The sequence below is a fragment of the Chrysemys picta genome, chromosome 4 (assembly GCF_011386835.1).
Source record: "Chrysemys picta bellii isolate R12L10 chromosome 4, ASM1138683v2, whole genome shotgun sequence".
Classification (NCBI taxonomy): Eukaryota; Metazoa; Chordata; order Testudines; family Emydidae; genus Chrysemys; species Chrysemys picta.
In genome coordinates, this window is record NC_088794.1 from 52,973,250 (window position 1) to 52,995,036 (window position 21,787).

The 21,787-nt window shown below is 38.9% G+C and overlaps 1 protein-coding gene across 12 annotated transcripts in view; it reads right to left on the bottom strand.

Annotated features, from left to right (window-relative positions):
* HIPK3 (homeodomain interacting protein kinase 3) overlaps positions 1-21,787 on the bottom strand; it is a 145,298-nt gene that overhangs the window by 119,831 nt on the left and 3,680 nt on the right. The gene's annotated exons all lie outside the window — the stretch shown is intronic.

Here is a 21,787-nt window from a genome sequence, read left to right on the forward strand (position 1 = left end):
ATAGTTGGGAGGTGCCTCCGCCTTACTCCACAAAGACACAGCCCACTGGCACTGGAGACATTGAGGCAGGCAAGGAGGCTGAAGGTGCTGTAGGCTAGGAGAAGCACGTTGTGCAGCAGCAGCAACAGCTTCCCCCACTCTGCAAGCCCCAGGGACAGGGGGCTCAACCCTCGGCCCACCCACGCCACCCCTTCCCTCAAACCCCCACCCTTAACCCGTCTCTTCTTCTCCCACCTCGTCCCCCTTTACTCCACACGCCGCGTCCTCACTTCTCCCCCCTCCCTCCTGCCCACGGCAATCAGCTGGCTTGCAACGTTCAGGGGGCAGGAGGGAAGGGGGAAGAGAGAGGACTCGGCGCGCAGACTTCCACCTCCCTCCTGCCCGTGGCAACCAGCTGGTTTGCAACATTCGGGGGGGGGAGGGGAGCCTGCGCGCCGAGCCCTCCCTCCGAGCCCTTCCCTCCTGAATGCCACAAGCCAGCTGATTGCCGTGGCCAGGAGGCGGGGGAGGAGGGGGAAGGCGCTGATCTGCAGGGTCTACCGGCAGGTGGGAGGCACTGAGGGGGCGGGGGAGATGATGGGGGGCTGCCAGCTGTGGACAAAGCAGGCAGCCAAACGACGTTATAGCAAAGCATTGCACAACTTTAAATGGAGCACATTCTGTAATTGAGCAAGGACGCAAGATCGAAACAATGTTACGTGAGAGGACATTACGTGGGGAGTTACTATATACTGTCTTCCGACAGTGGCCAATGCCAACTGGTTAAGAGGTAATGAACATCATCAAGTGATCCATCCCATCGCCCATTGCCAGCATCTGGCAAACAGAGGCTAGGGACACTTCAGAGCATGGTTTTGCATCCCTGCCCCTCCAGGCTAATAGCCATTGATGGACCTATCCTCCATGAAATTTAGTTCTTTTTTGAACCCTGTTATGGTCTTGGCCTGCACAACATCCTCTGGCAAAGAGTTCCACAGGTTGATTATGCGTTGTGTGAAGAAATACTTCCTTTTGTTTTAAACCTGCTGCCTATTAATTTCATTTGGTGACTCCTAGTTCTTGTATTATGAGGAGGAGTAAATAACACTTCCTTATTTACTTTCTCCACACCAGTCATGATTTTATAGACCTCTATCATATCCCCCCTTGGCCGTCTCTTTTCCAAGATGAAAAGTCCCAATCTTATTAATCTCTCCTCATACAGAAGTCGTTCCATACCCCTAATCATTTTTCTTGCCCTTTTCTGAACCTTTTCCAATATATCTTTTTTGAGGTGTGGCGACCACATCTGCATGCAGTATTCAAGATGTGGGCTACCATGGATTTATATAGAGACAATATGAGATTTTCTGTCTTATTATCTATCCCTTTCCTAATGATTCCCAACATTCTGTTGGCTTTTTTGACTGCCGCTGCACATTGAGCAGATGATTTCAGAGAACTATCCACAATGACTCCAAGATCTCTTTCTTGAGTGGTAATAGCTAATTTGGATTCCATTATTTTATATGTAGAGTTGTGATTATGTTTTCCAATGTGTATTACTTTGCATTTATCAACATTGAATTTCATCTGCCATTTTGTTGCCCACAGAGTTGTGTGAGATCCCTTTGTAACTCTTCAGTCTGTTTTGGACTTAACCATCTTAAGTAGTTTTGTATTGTCTGCAAATTTTGCCATCTCGCTCTTTACCCCTTGTTCCAGATCATTTATGAATATGTTGAACAGTACACGTCCCAGTACAGATGCTTGGTGAACACCACTATTTACCTCTCTCCATTCTGAAAACTGACCATTTATTCCTACCCTTTGTGTCCTATCTTTTAACCAGACACTGATCCATGAGAGGACCTTCCCTTTACAAAAACCAAGTTGACTCTTCCCCAATAAATCATGTTAATCTATGTGTCTGATAATTCTGTTCTTTGCTATAGTTTCAACCAATTTGACTAAGCCTAACTTCAGTACTTCTGGCTTATAATTGCTGGGATTGCCACTGGAACCTTTTTAAAAAATTGGCATCACATTAGCAATCCTCCAGTCATCTGGAACAGAAGTGAATTTAAATGATAGGTTACATACCACAGTTAGTAGTTCTGCAATTTCACATTTGAGTTCCTTCAGAACTCTTGGGTGAATACCATCTGGTCCTGGTGACTTGTTACTGTTTAATTTATCAATGTGTTCCAAAACCTCCTCTACCGACACCTCAATCTGGGACAGTGCCTCAAATTTGTCACCCAAAAAGAATGGCTCAGATTTGGGAATCTCCCTCACATCCTCAGCTGTGAAGACCGATGCAAATAATTCATTTAGTTTCTCTGCAATAGCCTTGTCCTCTGAGTGCTCCTTTAGCATCTCCATCATCCAGTGGCCCCACTGGTTTGTTTGGCAGGTTCCTGCTTCTGATATACTTTAAAAAATTGTTTTTGCTACTTTGAGTCTTTGGCTAGCTGTTCTTGAAATTCTTTTTTGTCCTTCCTAATTATATTTTTACATTTAACTTGCCAGAGTTTATGCTCATTTCTATTTTCCTCACTAGGATTTAACTTCCACTTTTTAAAGGATGTCTTTTTGCCTCTAACTGCTTACTTTACTTTATTGTTTAGCCACGGTGGCAGTTTTTTGGTCTTCTATATTTTTTAATTTGGGATATACATTTAAATTGAGCTTCTATTATGGTGTCTTTTAAAAGTTTTCATGCAGCTTGCAGGGATTTCACTTTTGGTACTGTACCCTTTAATTTCTGTTCAACTAACTTCCTCATTTTTGTTCAGAAGTATTATTTGTATCATTCATTCTGACTGTATACATACCCCATTTCTGAAGCCAGTAGAAATGAGAAATAGCAATGTTTTATTTTATGAATTGTAAACTTTACAGCAACTCTAAAGTTATGCTTTGATTTATAAAAAGCATCATGTGTTTACTGTAAGAAAACGCTTATTTTAATAATTATTACAGTGGAATACAACTGTTCAGATATTAAAAATTGTATACAGAATTTTCAATGCATCAGGAAGTTTCACTCTTGACAATATACTTAATTCTTAAAAAGGGACAGTAATATCTTACTTGTTATCCAGTACACGGCTGCAACAAGAAATCATCTCCAGGTCTCTAATTTATGTTTTTAGCACCCCTGCCATATTTGACAAAGCTGAAGTTGGTATTTTGAGACAATTTTTCTTAAGTGCTCTCCAAAAATGCCACACCTAACCACCCAGTTTTTTCAGGTTCTGAGTATGCACATTGCTGCCCCTATTAAATCTACAGATCCAATTTGTAATTGCTGACCTTTATATTACCACTGGCAAACAGGAAAACATCCCTTTTCTGTAATTTATTTCAACAGGTACATTAAATAAAATCTGTTCAAAACCTATGCCTTCACCAGTAGAAAGCATAGATATACAAACGAAAGTTCATACAGGACAAAAGAATGTAATACAACACTATCAAAAGCAAGGTAGTAACAGCATTTAGTCCAGTGAATTTGTTTTACAGGCTCACGTAGCAACTGTTTCTAATACACAATGATGTGAGTAAAGATACAAACATTTGGAACAGAAATTTAAACAATCCTTTTAAACCCTTACACAATTTACCTACTTTGGACCAACAGTTAATAACCAAAAAAACCCAATCGCTCTCCCTCAAAAGAGTTAGCCTACCACCTCACTTCATTTATTTGAAAGGACGCTCTCCTACAATGTAACACTGTATTAGAGATCAGAAATGTATACCTTTAATATGACTATGGCACCTTCTGAATTTCTATTTTTACTATCGTTTTATTTTTTTTAACCTTTACATTTCATTAAAAAAATGTTTACAGTTGTTATACTAATCACACAGAAGTTCTACTGAAAGTCTCAAAAGGAAAAAATAAATGTGAAAAGCAGAGATTTGCTTCTTTTCAACTATAACTGTACATAAGACAAAGTTATAATCTGAGTGTTGGATTCTATTAAAATGACCATATATTCATGTAAAAATTAAATTACCTTAATTTAAATATTGGAAAGTTATGGCTTGGTACAATACTGTAATCCTATCACAATACAAAAACTTGAAATTGTGAAACAGATCAAATTCTCTTTGTGATCCAATATATTATTTAGGAAGTGTAAAATATTAATAAAAATACACAAATTCTTTATTTTATATAAGCCATTCAGTTCTTTCACAACAGGTTTTAAGTGTACCATGGCTATGAAACTTTCTTCACTTGTAGGAAACCTTCCTTGCCCAACCTTGTGGTGTTGAGCAAGGGAACTAACACAACAGCATACTGTGAAAATCCTCAGAAGACAGAACACTGTCACTACCATAAAACTGATTAATCAAGGTTCTTGAGCAAACAGTACTATGCACATCTTAAATACTTTGCTGATTCAAGGCCTAGACCAGGGGTGGACAAACTATGGCCCAGGGGCCACATCTGTCTCTTCTGATGTTTTAATCCGGCCCTTAAACTCCCACCGGGGAACAGGGTCCAGGGCTTGCCCTGCTCCAACCGGGGAGCGGGGTCGGGGTCTTGCCCCGCTCTGCGCATGCCATGGTTCTGCACAGCTCCTGGAAGCGGGAGGAGCTTATTAAAAACAATAAAAACCTACACGCATGTTAATAAGCTTACCAGAATTAATCCCAACTCTAACACAGATTCTGGCAGGTGCAGTCCTTCAATGCCCCACTGAAGTGGATTCCTTTGCAGTCACAAGTTCATCACAGCTCCAGCTCAGAACAAGGATTGGGGTCCTCCATGTACCAGAGGTCCTGTCCATTTGCTGGATCAGGAAAAAAGCCATCAGCTAGTTTGAAGCCAGATTATTTATCAAAAAAACCTCTGTCTTTTGGTCCCTGGAAAATCCAATTTGAACTAGTATATGCTTGCCTCTCCAGTGGGGTGGCTTCAAAGGGATGATAGCAGAGGAAGTACATTAGCATACCTCTTTTCTACTAAAGAAGATACAAATAATGTCACAATAACATATACACTTTGCATTTGATACAATGTACCACAAAGGTATTAACCCTATTTCAATAGGGTACAACAATTCAATAAAGTTAATTCAAGGTATTGCAGGACATTGACAGTCTGTCACACCAGCCACTTTGAAGTTTCGAAATTAAGCACAAATATTGTCCTCCTAATTCAGGATAACCTGAGTATCACTAAGATTTGCTCACAGATTCAACACTCTATGGGCTAGTCTACACTGGCAATGCTAAAGCGCTGCCCTGGCAGCGCTTTAACATGCCTTGTGTGGTCGCGGCACAGCGCTGGGAGAGAGCTCTCCCAGATCTCTAAAAAATCCACCTCGACAAGGGGTGCGGCTCCCAGCGCTGCGGCACTGTTTACACTGGTGCTTTACAGTGCTGCAACTTGCTGCGCTCAGGGGTGTGTTTTTTCACACCCGACTGAGAAAGTTGCAGCGCTGTTAATTGCCAGGGTAGACAAGCCTTTAGTCTTGCTAGCTCACCAGGTGTACTCTGCACATAGCTTGTTGAGCCATACTGGGATAGGAGGGGGAGTCTGAAGGATGTGGGGGCCCTCGGCAGGGAATGATAACATAGTCTTTGAATCTTTGAATAGTCTATAGCTGCCATAGCTACACACATACACACATACTGCATCCCAACACAGGCAATGTTTCTAGGGAACCCCAAACGCTTGTCAAATCTCTACAGTCACACTGGTTCCTATGGTCCACTGGCACCCAGCACAATTCTGACCAACATGAGCTGCTATAAACTGCAACAGGAAACCAACCCAGGAGTATCAAGGGGACACAAACTCACTCTTTCCACTTCCCTTTCAGTCTAGTGTCAAACAGCTCAGTTGGAGAAGCCAGCCCTTCAAAACATGTCTAGCATCATCTTAACCTTGTAGACAGTAGTGCAAGATGGACCAGTCATTACAGCCTGAAGTTCACCACTCTGTGGACTCAAAACAGTGCCTCTAGAAAAAAAATCGAGATGTACAAAACTTAATCTCTCAAACTGGCTCAAAAAGCATTTTCAATACTTTTTGTCGTACAATATCCGTGGGAATTTTTTAAAAAAATGTTTAATGCATCAAGCCATACACAGAGCATGTTATAAGGGATTGCAGATAATCTGATATACTTTTGATGCATTCATGAGAGACTGAAATAGCTAACTGTCCATTAAGAAAATGTCATGTTTATCTTAGAAGAGTGAAGGTAGTAGTTAAGCAGTTTCTGTGTATGATATATCTAAAAAAATCCACACAAACCTTTTTGCACCAAAACACAAATGTCTCCCACACAAACTAAGTCTGAAGGTCTCCTTTTGAGACACTAAAATGACTTCGTACATTTCCTCAAACACCATGCCTCTAATGCTCTATTTACCGAAAAGACATGCCAGTAGGAAGAGGGATTCCCGACGGCAATGCCCTGGGTCTAAGTGATCATCTGTGGCCAGACTCCCAGATTGCTAGGAGCGGCCATACTCCAGCCATTTGAGGCTATTAACATCAACTTTTTGACTCGAGTTTGGTTTTGATTTTTGTTACGAAAGTATTAGTGTGAAGGCACCCTTGTAAACCCTCCTCCCAAATGCATGGAGATGGTATCCTTCACCCGTAGCATCTTTTCTTGATTAACATGAAAGAGTAGCAGATTAAGTCACCCAATGCAAGGGATTGCTGGATGTTTCAATTCTGAGAACCCAAAATTATTAATAGGATGACTTTCCTTTTGCAAATACATTAATCCATCCACCCATCCAGAGGACAGCTGCGATAAAATATTAAGCAGACAGGGAATTAAAAAATGACAACACTTCCACCCTCCATGGTAAAAGCACTGAAGATCCCTGTATTCTCTTTTGCAAAGTTTCTATTGTAATTAGTCAAATAGGTCAAAATCAATCGGAAGAAACCTGTGTCTCAAATCTGCATCCAAGGAAGACAGTACTTCAGCAAATGTTGGCTATATGTACTCTATGTTATTCCTCAAGTGAAGCTCTGTTCTTTTCAGCCTATATCAACTAGAAAGCTATTGAGATAAGTGTCTTTTTCAGCAGTCCAAGTAACAGTGTACTGGATTTTAGTATCAACTCAGGGTTGCTGTAGAGTTCTGCAGATGCTACAACATGTTCCAAAATTGTTTAAATAATAAAAGTAGAGGAATTGTTCAAGAAAGTAGATTTACTGGTGAAATTATGCTAAACCATAAGCCTTTAAATATAGCTCTGGCCCTAGTCCAAACACAGGCATAAATGTTTGCAGGAGTGATGGTGTCCCTAGTCTGTTTGCCAGAAGCTGGGAATGAGTGACAGGGAATGGATCACTTGATGATTACCTGTTCATTCCCTCTAGGGCACCTGGCATTGGCCACTCTTGGAAGACTGGATACTGGGCTAGATTGACTTTTTGGTCTGACCCAGTATGGCCGTTCCTATGAGTGGGGCTTGAGTGGTGGCCTTTGTAGACTCCTTTCATCAATCCATTAATAGTTACTAAAATTCTCAGTATTCCCTGTATGCAAGTGTGCATATTTTAAAATAACTCAGTATAAAATTTACTAACTTGACTTCTTTCATTAGGTTTAGTTGTCACCCTCATATGCATGCAAGAGCATTTCATTTTGAATTCCAAAGTCTGTTCAACTTTCCAGCTGCACTGTAACACAGAATCTAGAGAATATACTGACTAAACATATCAGCACGGCTCACTGTTAAATAGATTCATATAATTTAGAAAAATATTTCAAAGTTTGAACAGTAAATAAGTACTGGATTTTTTGTTATACACCTCTACCTCGATATAACGCTGTCCTTGGAAGCCAAAAAATCTTACCGCGTTATAGGTGAAACCGCGTTATAGCGAACTTGCTTTGATCCACCGGAGTACGCAGCCCCGCCCTCTCGGAGCACTGCTTTACCGCGTTATATCCAAATTCGTGTTATATCGGGACGCGTTATATTGGGGTAGAGGTGTAGGTGCTGGAATGTGTAATGCAATCAGTACAAAATATCAGTCAGAAAACTGTTATAAATACAACTAATTTTTCCAAAAAATATTTTATACAATAAAGGCTGACTTAAATAGGTAGCATGACCATGAGGTTAATTAATTATACAGTGGAGAAAATTTATCTTCATAAATTTAAAAAAATGTTAAATACCATAATCTTTTAAATAAAAAATATAAGAGCATTATAGAAAGAATTGAGATTTTTCATAAATGCAACTATTCAACCACGCTTATAAACTAGAAATTGAAAGGTGCCCTGTGAAGGAAAGAGAAAAATTATTTGTTCTACTCTTTTTCCTCCTTTCTTTGTAATGTATAAAGAAAGTCTGAAAGTTGCAAGTTTTTTTTAACCTGAAAATCCTCAAGAATGTTAAGTCCTGTCCCTAGGATAAAAGTCAAGCAAGGGGGAAAAAAGGGTTTTAAAAACATTAGGCCTTCTTTATACAACAGAAAGCAAAATATAAATAAATAAATAAATAAATACATACATACAAACAAGCATGCAGCATAAACCTGTGTTTCTTCTGCAAGTCACCTTTAGGGTGTCAGTATACAACAGATTTTAATTTTCATTACTAGCTTCCCTCATAACATTTATTCAGCAGCTTCCTTACAAACATATCCAAGTAATTATTTCATTATAAAACTTAGTACTTACACAGTGCCTTCCATTTTCAAAACATTGTACAAACACATACCAACCAATCATATCCAAGAGTCCCCAAACTGCTCCACAAAGCAGCAGATTAGAAAGTGATATTGCAGCAACAGCAGGGTGAATAAAAATTGGATTTTTATTGTTAAATTAGGTTTTTCTTTTTAAAAATAAATTTATTTAAAATGGAATCTGAATTTAATATAATATATATATTAAGGCCTAAACTTATTAAAATCTCTTAGAACATTTAAGTAAAAAAATTAATATGCTGAATTCATTAGCCTCTATCAAAAACTTTAGAGTTAAAGGCTGCTTTTCTATAGATAGAAAAAAAATCAGAGGAAAAACATCTAAATTTGGAGGTCAACCTTTATAAATATGGCACAATAGTATAAATAAGAAATATATCATTCACTATTTTCTAACATACTAAAAATGTACAATTAATATGTATCTGAAAATACTAAACTATATCATTGCTTAAATAAATGTATATAGCGATAGGGTACCCTCCTAGGTAACAAAAAGATGTACCATATCTAATGTAAAGGCTCTGTTTAGTTGTAAATCAGTATGTTATAATGGTTCTCAACCATTGAGAATACACCTTTCTTTAAAAAAAGAAGTGAATTACAAATGGAAAAGTTGATTAAAATTGATTATTTAAATCAAGGCTTTCCACTTGGCGATTTAAATCAATCCACACTGAGAAACTCTAGACTAACGTGGGAGCCATTAAGCACCCAGCAATAACTCAATCACAGCCTTTGTCGTTCAAATCTATTTTATCAAGGAAAAGTAATGTCAGCCAAAACACAAGGCTGGGAGAAAACTGCTTTGAAAACAGTAGCACTACTTGAAATCTTGAACCATAACCTAGACAGTCAGTAGAGTATGGTAAAAAAGAATTTGGTTCAGATTCTGACCAAAAAAGCCATATCTATGCACCTGTGGACAAGACAGGGTAAGGGGAAGAAAGGAAATGTTTACACTGTTGTTAGTAGAATTGCGTACAATGCCCACATCAGCCTGTTGTAGGACTCAGACTCACATTCACATTCATGTGGACCTTTTTGCTGAGACTATTAACAGGAGTAATGACTTCTTTGTTTCTTTTCTAAACACTAGAATACACTTCCCCCTACACGGAGTTAGTGTCCATTTTTTATCCTCTTTTTAGATGAGTTTCACTGAGCCTTTGCACATGTCTCTCTTCCCTCACAGTTATTTAAACTAGCATCCACCCTTTTTTGGAACCCCTTCCCTTGCTCAGATACCCTCATCAGCCACCCAAAGTTTCAGGTTACTAGAGAAGCTGATTTTGCTTCTTCCATATCACTCTCAAACCCAACAGTTCTCATTAACTGTCACTAAGCCAACAGAACTGCTTCTCTTCTCAGTCTGTTTGCCCCTTCCCTCCTGTTTTTATTATTCTTCCTTCTGTCTGTATGCCTCATTCACCTCTGCTCTTTCACATTTGTATAGTCTTCCTCCCCTGCTAAAGGAAGAGAATCATACCTATATTCCAGCACACAGATCATCTCTTGTGGCACTGGCATGCACAAACTGAATTAATCTCCACAGTTCATCTTCAGGTTCAAATGTAATAGGATAGGACAAGCCCACACTGGAGCAAGGCAAAAAAGAGTTAATGATCTCCCCTGGAAACAGGAGCTAACATTTACCCTGTCCCACAACACCTGCCAGAAACAATAAGTCTAGAGGGAGGGCCTCTAACTGAAGGAAATAAAACAAAAGAAAGCAGGCTTCAGAACTGGGTCTCCCTGACAGAAGGATTTTGGGTATAAAGCAGAGAGGTGCTGGCTGAGCAGCCAAACCTAGAGGAAAGGGCTGGACTGGTCATTCTACTAAACAAATAGTCAAACCACCGGAAGGCAATGAGTTTTGACCATATACTGAACATGTAGACTGTTTTGGAACAAATCAACTGGAAGAGTCACGTATTCACATATGTTCTGTTCAGGAGCACAAGAGGAATTCTCTCCAGGTTTACAAATTAACAAAAAGAGAGAAACAGGAGGTAGAATAGTACACAGGTCTCACAACCTTACACCAAGTTTGAAGTTTCTGTAGAATTTTACATGCAACTCTCGAACTTTTTACACTATGAAATGGAATACATTATATTGTTAGCTTCTGTACTAGTTGTTTAGGAAAGCTCAGCGGATCCCAAAGTTTATTACAATTATTTTTGCAGTCTTCGAAAAGGCTTAGAAAGTTTGTAAGCACTGCAAACTTGGCAGTCTTTGTGACAACCTTGAAAAGCATGGACTGTTCCAAGTTTTGCAACACTAATTATTAACTTCTTAATGACATTTGATTTCCCTATCCCAGAAAAAAAGAAAACTTATATTGCTGACAATTATGCACTTATATTCAAGAAACTGTTCACACTATTTTAGAACTGCTTTGACTAAAGTATGAACAGTTACTTAATATACAGTTACAGTAATAATCAGGTACAAGTTACTGTTGCTGTGGCAGAAACCATAATAATATGCAAAGCTTAACCACATGCTACAAAGCTAAAACAGTAGTTATACTTTAACAAAAACTTGTTTTCTAACATCTTTCAGACAACTTTTTTATTAGTGAGCATCTAATTCTAAATCATAATTGTTAAAACCATTTTGCTGTGCAATATTACTAAATACCTAAACAGATTTTCCCAGATACTACATTTGTTAACAAATACAAGGTTCCAATTACCATCAATTACTGACAGCTTACTGTTACATTATATTTTAAAACACACTGTACAAGACACCAACCTAGTATGTTATCCCCTATCTTAAAGTCACTTTAAATTTTCCAAAGGCATAATTCAGTTCTACCTTTTATTATGAGTGGTTTCCAAATAGTTTTTGTTCCAATTTAATTATAAAACAGATAGTTAAAATCAGTGTGATCCCTAGCATAGACATAGTTATACTGGTAGAAAGGTGCTGATAGAAGTATTGCCTATTTCACAAGTTTATGAAAATAAGCCACACCGACATGAGTCCCCTACATACTGGTATAACTCTCTACACTAAAGGATTGCACTGATTTAACTTGATCTGTTTCTAAACTGACAATTAAATTGATACAAAAACGAAATGTGACAAATCCTAAAAGATCTCTGGACACAGCACGAGAAATTTGTCTTTGGACATCAAGCAATCATAACAACCTGACCAAAAACGGGGAACAGAGAGCAGATTGCTTTCAAGAGATGTACGTTATTCACTTTTCCTTTCTCTCTGTTAACTACCTTAAAATGCCTTATTTAAGTTTAGCTTATGGAAGACATAAACCCAGATAGTAAGTGAATAGTTATTTCCTGTTTTTAATCAATCTTATTTTTAAGATTAATGTTGTATGGGTAATTTCAGGCAGAGGTCCCCAAAAAGAAGAGAACCTTGTAACCTGCAAGGAGAAGTACTGAAGAGTAAACACTTTCCGGAAACTACACCATCCTCTGATTCTTGGTCAAGGGGCACTAACAAATGTGTCATCTCACAGACATGTTCACCTGCTACAGCCAGATGGTAACACAAGGGGGGAAGCCAAAAGACCAAGCAAGACATTGAGTTGGAGTGGTATTGGTCACAATGTTATATAAAGCAGAGTTTCTCAAACTAGGGTCCGCGGACTACTCCTGGGGTTCGCAAGTCATGTCTGGGGCCGTCAGCCCCGCTGATCATCAACTCCCTGTCCCAGTGCCTCCTGCACGCCATGGAACAGCTGTTCAGCAGCGAGTGGGAGGCACTGGGAGGGAGGGGAGGGGAGGAGCAGGGAGGAGGTGCGCTCGGGGGAGGGGGCGGAAAGAAGCAGGGAAGAGGAGGGGCAGGGGTGGGGCTTTGGGGGAAGGGGTGGAATGGGGGCAGAGCCTGGGGCTGAACAGGGGACTTGGGGGTCTGCGAAAAATTTTAAATCGAAATGGGTGTCCTCGGGTTGCTAAAGTTTGAGAACCACTGATATAAAGTGGTTTAAGTTGAAGAAATACCGGGCTTCTGGATACATCCTCCTCTACATGCAAGCTTGCTGGCTATTCAAGATAACAGTAGTTATGCAAATGAATAAAGGGGATTATATTCACTTATACTTCTACCGTACTTTAAATTCTTTTAAGTTTTTACTCTAATAAAATTATGCAGCTTCTGCCCCAAACTGAAAGAAGAGGTACATGAAGGTGAATTCCCACACTCATGAAAGAAAGAGATGGATGGAAGAATACTGAGACACTATAAAACAAATGGACCATATTATACCCTCCATTTCCATTGGTGGAAGGGTAAAGGGACACAACAGATCCCATCCCAGGGAGATCTGCCTTTGTGCTGTCATTTATCCAACCCTATCATTTCTCTAACTTGGTAGAGGCTCTTTGAGCTTCTGAGACAAGGGCAAATAAATACTGGAGTCCAATCAAAGGCTACAGAGCCTAGTATCCTCCCAAGTCTATGGAGGCTGGTATCTTGGGGTATGTCTACACTGCACAGTTGTCGCCAAAACTTGTCTTTCGCAGGTACTTAAACCCCCACCTGCCCACGAAAGACAAAAGTTTTGCCGACCCAAGCAGCAATGTGAACGCAGGTATGTCGGCAGGAACGCTCTCCTGCCAACAAAGCTTATGCCACTCGCGGGGCTGGAAGTATTTTGTCGGCAAAAGTGCCGAAAAAATACCGCAAAAGTGTCAACACAGCCTTGTCACTAAAAGCTGCGTAGCGTAGACAAACCCTTAGTGGTGCTGAAGAGCCTGAAAAAGCTCCAGGGTCAGGAAATACTTTAGCACATACACTCCTACCTGACTGGAATGCAGGGAAAGACATAAAAGGATACTCAATGCAGGATAAGCACTGAGCAGGTAAAAGAGCCAGAACAGCAGGTGAAGAGATAAAGCTCCTACAGAAAGCTCATTCATTGAAATAACTAACTGGAAGATTATAAGTAGGGCAAGCTAAGAATGAGAGGAGGTGGCATGCAATCACGAGTTGGAGGGGGGAGGGTTATTGGTTTGCACAACTATCCAATACTAATCTCTTAGGGACCAACATCATTTCAAGCTCAAGAGTAGGACTGCGCAGATGATATATTGCATTTATCTCAATATAAAATTCTAATAATTGGTAGGCAAAAACTGATAAATAATCAGGAGAAGGCACAGAATGAGAATAAGGAAATCTGGGCTCTGTTCCCAACTTTGCAACAGACTTGTTATGGGGAAATGGACAAGACACAACCTCAGTTTCCCTATTGGTTAGGTAAGTATAGTATTTATTAACAGAATTAGAATTCAAAACAAATAGGTGAAGAGAATGATTTGAGCCATTCCTATCATGTGATTTTCAGTTCATAGGAAAAGATTAAACATTTACATTTTGAAGTAGACTAAAGTATTTCAATTACTGACAATGAAAGTTCAAATTAAATCAGTCAGAACTCCATTGTCAATACATAAAAAAAAATGTTTTAAATATAACGAGTGTTAAACTAATAAAATATAAAAAGGAAATTTTCACATGACTTAGTGGTATCCTAAATTATTTCTGAAAGTCATTCATACCAACAGTAATATTAAAGAAGGCACAAAGGCATAATCATTATATTCATGCTGTACACACATCAAAAGCTAAACTTTGTGATTCCAATACGACTTTAGTGACAAACACAAATAGGATGAACAAACTTATTTTTTCCATCTTTGCTTGCAAGCAATAAACTAGTATGCACAGTGAGAAAAATGAAATATCTGCCACCAGCTCTGAATCAGCATAGGCTATCCTCAACACAAAAGTAGATCTGAACTAGCTTGTGCATCTACACGCAGACCTATCAGTCTGATCTCTTTTTTAAAAATTAATTTATCCTTCATTAACCTCAAACAGCAGATTTACTGAAATAAAAAATTCTTAAATGACTGGATAGAACCTTGTGTGGGCCCTCTCCTGTATGGGTGAATTTCATCTTAAGAAAATAGCTTACATGGCCAAGAACGAGGCTTGAAAAAATCTCAACCAAAACAAATAGAAAATGTGGACTAGCAAGTGGTCTGAAGAGCTACTTGCATCTTGCATCTGAAGAAGTGAGGTTCTTACCCACGAAAGCTTATGCTCCCAATACTTCTGTTAGTCTTGAGGGTGCCACAGGACCCTCTGTTGCTTTGTATAGAGGGTGTACTCCTGGGGGAATTCTGCATCACTGCGCAATGCAAAAATCTTCCAGAAATCAATGTTGTGCATGCAGAATTTCCTTTCCCCCCACAGAAATGGGCTGCAGTGCTGCTGGCCACCATTAGGGGCAGCTAGACCTGGCAGAGCCCAGTTCACACCTAGAAGACACTGCCGGGGGTCGAGGAGGAGGAGCTGGAGGGTTCCCAGCAGCTGCAGTTCCCTGCACCCCCTGAGGGAAGGAGACAGCAGCACACAGGAAACTCCAAGCAAGCCTGGGACCAAGCATCAGGCTGTTTCTCCCTCTGGATCCCTGAGCTCTGAGAGGTAGGGGGGCAGGTGTGGGTATCTCGGCAAGAGGGGGCCCCATGGCTGGGCTCGGGGGGGGGGGGGAGGAATTGTGAGTATCTGGCCCCCCAGCTAGGCTCTGCAGGGAGGTGGGGGCAGAGAAACAGGAACTGGGTTGTCATAAGGGTTTCTTTAACTCTCTACTCCTGGGGGGATTTGTGTGTGTGTGTCTGTATTGTTACAGACATACTTGCTGACAGATATTTTGAAATAAATTACCAAAATAACAAACTGGCATGATTATGTAGTGTTATTTTGACAAATAAAATTTGCAGAATTTTAAAATACTATGCGCAGAAGTTTTATTTTTTTGGTGCAGAATTCCCCCAGGAGTAAAGGTGGAGAAGTCTGAATATAAGTTAAACATGCACAGCATGAAGGGAGAGGAAAATGGCACATGTTTTTGAGTTGTTGAGGCTAGCAGGCTCTATCCTTAAAATAATAGATGTTGGGTAAATTTAAATTCTAATAAAAAACCAAGATTAAAACCTATACAGTACAGACTATATAGGACACTGATAAAGGTGTTCGTAAATTTCTGCTTAGATTTAATGATAGTTTAATTGTTTTGAGATTTTAGGTTATAACTTTATAATAAACTCTATCCGGTCTATTTTCATTGATTTCTGATCATTAATGGTTATTGTGGTCCTACAATGGGGATTTTTTTTTATTTCATTTTGGATTTAAAATGTTGATATGTATTACTTTCCCAATAACTACAATTTATTTTCATTTTTATTTGCATTTGTTGAGTCAAATTTCACTGCAACAGTTGCATTTTATATGACGACATACTCATTTTAGGCCCTGATCCTGTAAGCTCCTATGTATGTACAGATGCCTGTTCCCCTGCAGAGTATCACTGGCTTCAATAGAGCTCTAAGCAGGCCTAGCGAGTTCTGTCTATGTGCATGAGTTTGTAGGATCAAGGCCTTAGTGATTTCTCTGATTCTAATTTAAAAAGAAAACATCTCTGCAATAAAAAGATTCCACCACATGTGAAGATGGTTATTTATGATTATAAACATTTTATAACTTTAGTTTATCTATTCTTTGTTCTATTTTCTAAGTTTTTTCAATACTGGAACCTAGACATTAATTGCAAGAGTTTCTTTATCATCCCTCATAATGAGCACTGTACAAATGAAATCAGCACCCATTATACAGTTCATATTCTTTACAACATTGCCACCAAGATAAAAACCCTTGTTACGACACAAGACAAGGTCTGTAAAACACCAAATTCCATACTTCGTTTGCCTCAAAACCATGAGCATTTCAGAAAATATTTAGTTCCATGACAATAACATTTCTACTATATATTTTAGATAACTAGTTACTGCTTTTATGTGTGTACCCAGTAAGTTATATTTATGGAAACATGTATCTTTTCTATTCTCTAACAAGTAGTCTACATTGTATGGAAAAGACATAAATCAAAATAGAAAATTAAGTTAAACCACACATTAAAAGTAATTTAAGAGGTACTAAACGGGAAATCATTCCACAGTGGCACATTAATTGTTTGAAAGCTGTGACACCACACAATGAAGATATTCTTTTCCAAAACTATTGATTTATTTTGGTATCACTAAATGGATGAGGGACTGAGATGTGCTCAGTTTTAAAAAATTACATTTTAAATTAAGAATTGTTTCCTGGGGAGGGGTTTAGCAATATATCCAATTTTCAATGAGTATTCTATAGATTACCCATTGCAGAGAAATTTAGCATTTATGAATCACTCTACCTCACTACTTTACTTTTAAAAAGGGCATTCATATTTTTACAGATATGATTACACTATCCCCTTAGAAACTAAAAAATAATATTTTCCCCTACTAATTTTGTTCTAATCCATTTTACCAGCAACTATTTTATTGCTGTGTTTTGAAGGAAGCCAAAATTAACATAGCTGTTTTGTTTAGCCCCAACTACAACTTACACAGCATCTTATTATGCCCAAATATTTTTGGACAGCATGGAATTGCGGGGTTTGGGAGCCAAAGTGAGTCCCCCAATTGTGGAGCAAATTTTAATAGCAATACTAATCATAGCCTTATTTTATAAAGGTATTTTTCTAATCCTTTTATTTGATAAAATAGCCTTAAATATGGAAAATGTTCACTAAGTTTGGAAGTATGTCATGGTAATTTTTCTTAACAATCCCTGGTTATTCAGTCTCACCAGACATACATACACAGAGTTTATTTTTGATGCCTGTGGATTCTGTAGCCATGCATTGCCCAGTTTTGCAGAGCCCTAAAGAATCATTTCTATGCTACCCCAAAAATCCTGAAATTGACTATGAAGCATCAGATAAGCACATGCAAGAATGTCTGATATATATACACAAACATTCAGTCAAGCCAGAAAAGGAACACAATACAATATTGTGGCACTCTGAGCCTCAAAACAGCACCCTGGAACCTCCATATTCACCACTGTCATATAATTATGATATGTCATGTATAAAGTATGCCTTGTGAGGTATCATTTTTAAAGTCTTGATCTGTTGACCATGAATATTCCATTGGATTGTATGTGCTATCATTGTATGCAAAGTTATGAAGTTTTGCTATGTGTGTGCTACTGAAATATGTTGTGAGGTTGGGAAAACCCACAACCAGCCTTTCAGGTACAACAATGGAATAGCCAGACAGGCTGATGCTCCAGTAAAGGGAATCCACTTTCCCAACAACCATCCCAGAAGCCTTCTCAGAGAGAGCATGCAGACAATGGAGAATGCTTAACAAATGGGGGTGGATTTTCCCACGTCACAAGCATAGATCTTTCCAGCAAGCTAGAAGAAACTATAAAGAGAGGAAGTGACATCATGACTTGGCCTCCCTCCCCCCACAACTCAACACCTAGAAGCATATCTGGAGGACAAAGACTTTAAACTGGGGGAAGGTGGTCCCAGGCTGGAAGAAAGTCTCAGCCTGTGTATTGAAGAACTATACCATCTGCCAGGGTTAGACACTGCTTGATTCAAATCCTGTTTAGTTTATAGAACTTAGACTGACATTTATTTTATTTCTTAGGTAACCAACTTTGATCTTTACACTTGCTACTTATAATTACTTAAAATCTATCTTTCTGTAGTCAATAAATCTGTTTTATATTTTACCTCAAACAGTGTGTTTTGGTTGAATTGATTGGGAAATCTCAGCTCAGTTTACAAAGGCTAGTGTGTGTCCTCAACATCAAGGGAGAGAGAGACTGGGTAATGAACTTACACTGATCAGGCTTCTGACCAGGGCAAAATGGTACAGCTCTGGGGTGCAAGGCTGGGAAGCTAGGGGGAACATGGCTGGAGCCTCTCTATTGCTGGTTCATGATTGGCTGGGAGAAGCATTCCTGTAACTCAGTTGGGGGTGTCCTTGCCTGTGGATGTCTGTGTAAGTACAGTATCTTTCAGAGGTTTATAGCTTGCCAACAGCACCACAGAAGGGATACCCCAGGTTGATGGGATGGGATAGAGGGTTCTGTCCCACAATTCAGATTGTACCCTGGCAACCTTGTCACAACTATATTTTAGTAGATCACATAACAGTAAGTCATTTTAAATAATCTCTGAAATAGAGAGGTTTTATATACATACACAATCGATTATGGGTGTACTCGAAATATGTAGTTCTAATTAAGAAGTTAGAGAATGTTCCACATAAGTTTTCAACAGTGTAGAAGTCAGGTCAAATGTTTAATCTAAAAGCCTTAAATAGCCAGAAATATTTCATAATAAAATTGCTGGCTGATTTAAGGTTTTGTTTTTAAAAAATAATTATTTTCTCTTCCACTTTTAAAGCAAAATAGTAAATTAGAAATTAACTTTTAGAACTAGAGAGTGCAGCACACAAGTCATGACAGTTCACAAAATGTTATTTCCTGGGTTTGTCTACACTTAAAACACTGCGGCAGTGCAGCTGCACCACTGTAGCGCTTCAGTGAAGACACTACCTACATCGACGGGAGGGGTTCCTCAGTCAGCATAGGTACTCCACCTTCCTGAGATGTGATAGCCAGTTCTACAAGACAATTCTCCCATAGATCTAAAGTGCCTACACCAGGCTTGGAGGGTTTAACTGCATCGCTCAGGGGTGTGGATTTTTCACACCCTTGAGCAACAGTTATACTGACCTAATTTCCTAATGTAGAACAGGCCCTCCTATTCCCAGAATAGGGTTTAACATGATTGGCTTTATACAGAAAGATGAATTACTTCAGATTACTATGACCCTTCAGAAGAGTAGTATAAAACAAAACTGTAAATGTTTCCTACCTGCCCTCAACCTGAGAGATCACATCTTGAGAAATTTCTGCAAGATGTCAAAAAGCAAATCCCCATTCAATTTGACTGTATTTTCTCAATAAATTGTACAATAGCCTTGTTAGAGGAACATTTTTAAAAGAACAAGCTTGAAGTATATGTAGAAATAAAAGCTTTTTCAAATGAACACCTGGTAGATCGGACTAAGCTTACAAAAAATAAACAAACTGCACCCATACAATATGGCATAAAAGACAAATGCAAAGTGCTCCACTTAGGAAGGAAAAATCAATTTCACACATACAGAATGGGAAAAGACTGTCTAGGAAGGAGTACGGCAGAAAGGGATCTAGGGGTTATAGTGGACCACAAGCTAAATATGAGTCAACAGTGTGATGCTGTTGCAAAAAAAGCAAACATGATTCTGGGATGCATTAACAGGTGTGTTGTGAGCAAGACACGAGAAGTCATTCTTCCGCTCTACTCTGCTCTGGTTAGGCCTCAGCTGGAGTATTGTGTCCAGTTCTGGGCGCCGCATTTTAAAAAAGATGTGGAGAAATTGGAAAGGGTCCAGAGAAGAGCAACAAGAATGATTAAAGGTCTTGAGAACATGACCTATGAAGGAAGGCTGAAAGAACTGGGTTTGTTTAGTTTGGAAAAGAGAAGACTGAGAGGGGACATGATAGCAGTTTTCAGGTATCTAAAAGGGTGTCATGAGGAGGAGGGAGAGAACTTGTTCACCTTAGCCTCTAAGGATAGAACCAGAAACAATGGGTTTAAACTGCAGCAAGGGAGGTCTAGGTTGGACATTAGGAAAAAGTTCCTAACTGTCAGGGTGGTTAAACACTGGAACAAATTGCCTAGGGAGGTTGTGGAATCTCCGTCTCTGGAGATATTTAAGAGTAGGTTAGATAAATGTCTATCAGGGATGGTCTAGACAGTATTTGGTCCTGCCATGCGGGCAGGGGACTGGACTCGATGACCTCTCGAGGTCCCTTCCAGTCCTAGAATCTATGATTCTATGATAATGAGGAGACTAGCCAGGAATATGAGAACATTCACTTTGAGCACCATCTTTATATTTTTCTTATTTGCTTCTGAAAAGTTAATGCCCCAAAAGGAAAGTACAGCATCAATGTGATAAAGACTAAGACAAAAAACAGGCTTTAAATTAAGATTTGTCTATAGACTAATGAGCAGTAGGATTTTTCAAACCACATGCTCCAGTCCAGGTCTGCTTTTGTCTACCTCCTCTTATGCTACAGAGAAAGCAGTTTAAGACATGCTAAAGCTGATAAATTACCAACAAAAAAAACATTCAAATTGCATTATCTTCCTGTGGGAAAAAATATGGAGGGCATCGCTAACAAGTTATGCTAGCTGCAGAAATAGCAAGAAAAAGCTTGAAAATAAAGCTATGCAAGCTGAAGTCCTGTAATATATAATGGAATACTAAACTGTTAAAAACTGTTTTGACTATTGTTACCAGGTATATATGGCCTACTCATCTTCTCTCTAAAACTGCCCAAAATTCTTTCCTACAATATTTCACAACTTGTTTTCTTGAACTTTGGTCTCGTGCAACTGGCTCATTTCAGCCACTGAACACACACTTCCTATTTTCTTTTCTTTCCAGTTCACCTTGTACTACTTCTTGCCCAAAAGTTCAAATACATTCACGTGGTCTGTAATCCTTCCTACTTTAGAATATCTTTCATGCTTCATAAATGTAGAAATGGTGTTCCCCCCACTCGTCCCTCAAGTAACATAAATCCTTTAACTAATTGCATCTTCCTAGTTTTCAATACAAACGTTTTTTAGAAGTAAAATCTTATATTTGTTTTGGAAACAAGTGCATTTGCTTCCACATAAAAATAGTTTTAAAAATACTGTAGAACCAAGTACAATCTGTTTCCACATTTTTAAAATAGCAGTAGAGTTAATATTTAGAACAGTCAGAAATTAGTAGCCTGACCTTCTGCAGACCACATTACCCATCTAAATGACCATCATAATCCAAGTTGAAGAAATAGTACATATCAGAACTCATTCTTCAATAAATTAACTTTAGGGCAATAATCTTAAATTCTCTTGTAACTGTGCAGCAGTCACAACAAGAGCTCCTCAGTGAATTCATCTTAAGGGGGTTTGCAAAGCTACAGATGACTAGAAACTCTTTCTTACACGGAGATATGGGTGCAATTTCATTAATCCCAACATGAAGTACATCATTGAAGAAGATTAATAGTCATTGCCATGTTTCATTTTTGCTCATTAGACTATTCTACCTACCTTTACTACATTTACTGTAGTATAAACACACACCA